General features: G+C 42.4%; 1 non-coding gene across 1 annotated transcript; it reads right to left on the bottom strand.

Annotated features, from left to right (window-relative positions):
- Positions 1-6121: 6121 nt before the first annotated feature.
- Trnas-cga lies at positions 6122-6196 on the bottom strand. The gene has a single exon. It is a non-coding gene; the product is annotated as a tRNA-Ser (tRNA).
- Between the last annotated feature and the right edge of the window lie 992 nt (positions 6197-7188).

Raw genomic sequence — 7188 nt, 5'->3', positions numbered from 1 at the left:
GATTGTGTGGCGAGCCTTTTTCGTCTCCCTCAGACGCGCATTTGTATTGATAGGAAGTCTTTAGTCTGGAACAACCAGACCAGGACAATTTGTTTCGGGCTATACTTGCGACATTATCATCACCACGATGGGACGTCGTAGCAACCAGCCATCGCTTCCGGTACGCCACATCGTGTCCTTGCAATTAAGAAGACAGCTTGGTAATGTATGTCCGCAGCACCGGCAGACTAGGGAATTTGCCATGTGATAATCTGAGCTCAGCAGAGCGCGCCTGTTCGTCTTTTCTAATTTTGTTCTGTCTTGGGTGTTCATTGTCTGTGTTATCACTACCGTAGCAGCAATTGATGTTGGGTTGGCTGGGTGTTTCTCTTAAGATTTGAGTTGCATGGGATTGGCTCCACATACCACTTCGTCATAAATGTCACAATCTAGTTTATGGACAACTTCACCTTCACAGCATTTATTTGAATATCCCATTTGATGTATTGTAAATGTTTCATGTGTTTTGTTTATGATTTTGAGTTTAGTCATAATAAATCAAATTGTTATTTTGGACAGAACTTTCATTCTGTTAATCGGTAGAGCAACCCTTACATTTCTCACTATGTTACTGAAACTTTCCTTTGATTAATTAATGTCTATCAAATTAAATTATTGCAGGTGCCAAACTCTTTTCTGCTCCACTTGCAGGGTCGATTACAGTCAGTTCACGTTTCTTCTTAATCCATGTGCAACAGCAAAAGTAGGAGTTAGAAAAGGGGGGGGCTTAGAGCATGATTTCCATATGAAGATTCGAGAAGAATTTAGTGTTAAATACACTGCTAGCCCCGGCACCTCGCAAAGTGTCCGCAACAGAAATCAAGCCGTCATAAACTGGAAGTGTGGTCACGTCCCATTTTAATATCTACACTACTGGCCATTAAAATTGCTACACTACGAAGATGACGTGCTACAGACGCGAAATTTAACAAACAGGAAGGAGATGCTGTGATATGCAAATGATTAGCTTTTCAGAGCATTCACACAAGGTTTGCGCCGGTGGCGATATCTACAACGTGCTGACATGAGGAAAGTTTCCAACCGATTTCTCACACACAAACAGCAGTTGACCGGCGTTGCCTGGTGAAACGTTGTTGTGATGTCTCGTGAAAGGAGGAGAAATGCTTACCATCACGTTTCCGACTTTGATAAAGGTCGGATTGTAGCCTATCGCGATTGCGGTTTATCGTATCGCGACATTGCTGCTCGTTGATCTAGGTCCAATGACTGTTAGCAGAATATGGAATCGGTGGGTTCAGGAAGGTAATACGGAAGGCCATGCTGGATCCCAACGGCCTCGTATCACTAACAGTCGAGATGACAGGCATCTTATCCTCATGGCTGTAACAGATCGTGCAGCCACGTCTTGATCCCTGAGTCAACAGATGGGGACGTTTGCAAGACAACAACCATCTGCACGAACAGTTCGACGACGTTTGCAGCAGCACGTACTGTCAGCTCGCAGACCATGGCTGCGGTTACCCTTGACGCGCTCTTCTTGTACTGAGGTAATTTCAGCCCTAGGAGATTGCAGACGGCATATTTCATCTATTGTGTATGCAGGGAATTGCACGAATGCCTCATACGTTACTGTACAGCAGCCAACACCCTAGCGAGGAGGTCACCAGTGCAGTTCAACTGCTGTCCGTACTTCAACAGGTGATATGCGCGTTTCTGTTTGGTGGATAGGGCCACACTCACAGCATATGTGTTGAGTTCCATCCGCTTCTATACTGAGCGCTTTCTAAAAGTGCCAGTCACGGTGAAGGTCTTTCATTTCTCTCTGCTAAGCGATATAAGTCAACTTGGTGTCGGTCTCATAATAGGGAGTGGAGTCTGAAGAAAGTCAATCTCAAAATTACATGTAAGGTAGAATCCTATATTGTATACTTCATATTTATACAATCTTTTACACTCTACATATTTTTCAGTACAAATAATTTACGGTATCCATGCCGTATTTCACTCTAGTAGTATCCCGATAGGATGATTGGTTAGATGTGCTAAACTGAAGTGGGAAGTAAAACCACACCACGACACTTCGTTTTATGAAAATCCCTTGGTGTAGGTTGCCGATGGTAGGGTCATGTTAAACCACCATGGGGTTTACAAGCTGATACGATTTCTCTCATGATTCACCTCTCATATCCATGACGCCTTGAGTCAATTGACCTGTGGCATCCAGTCAAACACGTAGTACGTCAGCTGGCAAAACCATTAAGACTCAAAAGAGTGGTTAATGGAATTTTGGCAGTTTGAAAGAGTCAGATATTGGGAAAACGGCCGATTTCTTCCACACTTTACTTCGTGGAAAGCAAGACCCACAAAACGTCAAAGGTGTTTTCCTCATATTGAAATCACCTTAAGAATGTACAGTCGACAAACCAAAACTGTTCGTGGTACGCTCGGGTATCTTCGGTTGTGTGCATCTCGCACCAGTGGAGAAGCAACACACATGTAAAATATACCATTGAAGTCGAGTAACTACGATTCACGTCCCCGCGAGACCAAGTCTTTTTTTTTTTTTTTTTTTTTTCGTCGATGTATGCCGAACATGATAGCATGATAGCACACTGCACCACAAACAGGAATATGACAAACACTCATTCACTGCCAGCATGTCCCAGCATACGCAGGCCACGAGAGATAGTCCTGGCACTCATCCAGTATGATCGTTTCATTGCACTTGAAGCGGCTGTCAGGAGCGGCGTACAACCTTGTTGTGCCCAGAAGTGGATAAAGCGGTGGCCTTCGGCAGAGGTAACTGGCTAGTTTCGAGGATCGGGCTTAGGAAAAGTCTCGAGGCCTCAGCAAGACAACTTGTTAGTTGACACATGTACGGAATGTCCGATTTCAAACGCCGGCCAACCCAGGAATGAGACAAATTTCGCTGAATGCACGCAAACCGTTCGCAACCGTTTTTGGGATGCTGATGTTAGAGCACGTAGGGCTGCTAATAAACAGGCTTGCCTTCGATGGAATGAATCTAGACCATGACTGGCACCACGTCATCTTTCCAGATGAGTCAATATTTAACTCAGTGAACGAGGGTCCGCTGATGGTCTATAGACAACGCGGAGCACGTTAAGACTCACAGTACGTGGCTCAACAGTCGCATAATGGCCACATCTTAATCTAGTGCTGGGGGTGGATGTCTACAGATGGATACTTTGACGAATTTATGGTCATCTCACAACGGATGATTATGTGCACATCATGAAACATTCTATAGTGCCGAGTGTGGGGATGCGATCTCCCAATGAAGTGGTCTAATTACAGTTAGACCACTCATCGGTCCACACGAATCGAATCGTTAAGCATTTTTTTCGCAACAGGCTTGCGTCGACCTGATCGAGTGGTCTTTCCGACAACCGCGCTTGAATCCACTGAAAATTTGCAGATGAAAATGAAACGTCAGAAGAGCTTACACCGGCCGACTTCATCCCCATTGACAACTTGCCAGCTATGGGACATTGCGTTTGGATACATGGGAGACTCTCGCGGACGATGAGACATATTTACAGATATTGACCGCCTCCATGCCTCTTCGGATGAGGCAGGTAATTGATGCCGATGGTGAGTGAACCTCATAGAAGCCTCACTCACAATGTGGAACTTCCCTTGTCTCATATTACTCGACTTTATATTAAAACAATTGATGTAACTATAATCATCTTGGGGTTGAAGCCCTTTTCTTCCGTGTTTGCTTTAACAATACGTATGTTTTTGGATGGGGTCCGCCTTTAGCAAACCACAATTTTCTTTTTTAACCCAAACATGTTTCACTGCAGTTGCAGCATCTTCAGTGGGCTTTTATTTTTCATCCGTTAAAGATAAAGAGCGTTCTTTGCTGTTTGTATACATGTAGCTATTAGTTTTTAAATCATGATTACAGATATTTGAAAAAACACATAAATTACGAATTCATACCTTTTACCACATGAATTCATACAAACAGCAAACAACACTCTTTATCTTTAACGGATGAAAAATAAAAGCCCACAGAAGATGCTGCAACTGCAGTGAAACATGTCTGGGTTAAAAAACAAAATTGTTTTTTGCTAAAGGCGGACCCCATCTAAAAACATACGTGATGTAACTATGTATTTATTAATTGGAAATCTACGTGAAATCGTTGTACTTCACATTTTATTTATTCAGTTCATGCTACTTAGCACTCAATATGCGTAAATTTGAAAAAAGCACAGACAAGTCAATTTGAATCAAAATAGAAATGCTGTCCTCCTATGAGACAGTCAAAACACTTAATATCGACAAATATAAGAACAGATAAACCCCAAAATAATAATATTCTTTACTACCTCTCCAACAACTTCTGAGTTTATTCTGGAAAAGAAGAACAGTTAGGGCAAACAAAAACTCTTTTTCAAGTTAACATACTTCTGGGGCCCTTCACTGTGCCCATTTCTCTATGGTTAGTCTTCAGAGGAACGACTTGTGCAAAATATGCATCCAGTGCCTTGTTCAGAACAGCTGAACCAGTTCCTCAGTTAAATGTGTATCAGATTCCAAATGACTGAAAGTTAAGTTTCTTGTTTTTTTTTTTTTTTTTTTTTTTTTTTGTTCAACAACAAAATATTTGCTTATATCTGCTTTGATTCCGCTACAAATTTCTTCTAATAGAATTGTTTCACAGGGACCCTGTATATAGACGAAGTTAACTGCCTAACAGATTCAAAACGTTCTAATTTAACTAGAGCTGATGGCTCTTGATGTGGCTCGCTGATTTTGGCAGTTGGCCCAACGCCATTTGGACTGACATTTAGCCCGTTGCTTGCATCATCTGTCATAAACTTCTTGTGTATTGCAAAGTCAAGATAAACCTATTGCATGAGAAGAGCCTCTTTTTCGAGAGGCCGCTTATAACATTTTTCGTTGTTACTTCTCTCAAATAGGCCGCTCCAAATAACCTCATAATAAAAGTGAGGTTATTATTTCACCAGGGTTATTTGCCCACAAGGTTTTTATTTCTTGCAGATAATGCGTTTTAAGCAGTCCCATATATTCCACACAAGACGCTGCATTTCGTTGTTGCAATGGAGCGATAAAGACGATGTGTACACGTTTCTCTCTTGCCTTGTCAATCACACAAATATGTATCATGTCCATCAAGTATTTGCACAACAGGATCACTACCAGATGGCTTCACAAAGTTCACAAAACAGTCAAACCACTTAGTAAAAATATGAACCAGAATCCAGCTTCTACCGTGGCTAGTTGAAGTTACCCTAATATGAGATAGCGTGTCATAATGTGTGATACTGTCGCGTGTTACGATACCAAGGAATAAGTCATTTTGTACTAGAAACCTAGCCTCGTTGTTAACGCCGCTCGCTTTGAAAGACACATTGTAGCAAATGAAAGAATACTTAGTGGAGACTATAATGATATGAATATTTTTGCAACAGCCACTCAACTTGAGATATAGGTTTTAAAAAATTCAAAAACGTGAAAATCAAGGATTTTAGACAACGTCCTGCTCCATAAGTCTTACTGTCACGTCTCTAAGTCTCAGGCGCTGTGAGAACTAAGTTCTGATACTTTCCAACAGAGTTGAGCACTTACTTTAGTCAGAATCTAGCTGGCTCACACTAGCTAATTCTCCCACAATAGGCACCTTTCCGTTACATTCAAAATCATTTTCAATAATGACAATATCTTGTGGCTAAATTAAAACAATGTCAAATCAGAACTTGGTCATATTCACAAACTGAATTCTAATTGCTGTAAGGCAAAGCGTAGTAGATTTCTTTATCAGGTAGTATCTGTAGTTTCATAGCCGCAGACCATCAGAATTATTGAGTTCTATTTCCCTTGGGAATTAAGGAAAAGTGAACCATAATTTCCTTTGGAAACCGTGTTTTATGCTTCTATCAATTGAGGTGCGCCGGAACAAAAACCGATAAATTCGCATTTGCTGTTAACACAGAAAGTAACAAATAGTGATCTCTAAATGGATCCACAAGCTATAAAAAGAAGAAACACACCATAAAACAGAATGAGATTTTTACTCTGCAGCGGAGTGTGCGCTGATACGAAACTTCCTGGCAGATTAAAACTGTGTACCCGACCGAGACTCGAACTCGGGACCTTTGCCTTTCGCGGGCAAGTGCTCTACCAACTGAGCTACCGAGGCACGACTCACGCCCGGTACTCACAGCTTTACTTCCGCCAGTACCTCGTCTCCTACCTTCCAAACTTTACAGAAGCTCTCCTGCGAACCTTGCAGAACTAGCACTCCTGAAAGAAAGGATATTGCGGAGACATGGCTTAGCCACAGCCTGGGGGACGTTTCCAGAATGAGATTTTCACTCTGCAGCGGAGTGTACGCTGATATGAAACTTCCTGGCAGATTAAAACTGTGTGCCCGACCGAGACTCGAACTCGGGACCTTTGCCTTTCGCGGGCAAGTGCTCTACCAATCACACAATTGGTCTGATAGTCCATATGCTCTTACTTTGTTCATTAAACGACTGTGGGGAACTGTATCGAACGCCTTGCGGAAGTCGTTTCCATGCCGTTCTTAATAGAGACAGATGTGATAGGGGCGCAATCAATGCCGATGGAGAGTGCCTAGTAGATTTGCCTGACTCATGCCATTTCCTCGCACGATTGTGCGGGAGTTAACGTGCGCGTCAGTTGAAACAGCAGTGGAAATCATCATTTCCCCCTCTTCTTTCGTCATTTGTTTTCTTCTGTTACGTAACTTAGGTGTTTTGCTATGACTCTCACGTAATTGGTTAAAGAAGTTGATAAATAACTGCCGAGATGGCTGACGTCTATTGGGATATCTTGCTGCATACACCGTACAAGAACGAACTGCATTCTTCCTACATTCTCCTACGCCACGAGCATATCGGTTTTTTCCCATCGTCCACTCGCGACCTTCTGCTTGGACTGTCGCACGCTGACTGACTACCAAGTCGCAATGCACTCAAGGAACACACAGACACACTGTAAGCAAGGATATTAACATCGCACCTAGCAACTAAACAGGTTGAAGTGTCGACAAGGAAACGTTTCAGAGCACGATATCTCGTAAACGACTGGCACTGGAATCCTGGAACAAACACCACTGACGTTCTAATTTACCCCACATGTACTCTGTTAATGTCAACAGGCACTGTT

This window comes from Schistocerca piceifrons, chromosome 1 (assembly GCF_021461385.2).
Source record: "Schistocerca piceifrons isolate TAMUIC-IGC-003096 chromosome 1, iqSchPice1.1, whole genome shotgun sequence".
Classification (NCBI taxonomy): Eukaryota; Metazoa; Arthropoda; class Insecta; order Orthoptera; family Acrididae; genus Schistocerca; species Schistocerca piceifrons.
The sequence above is the reverse complement of the archived record's forward strand: the minus strand, read 5'-3'. Positions and strand labels throughout refer to the sequence as shown.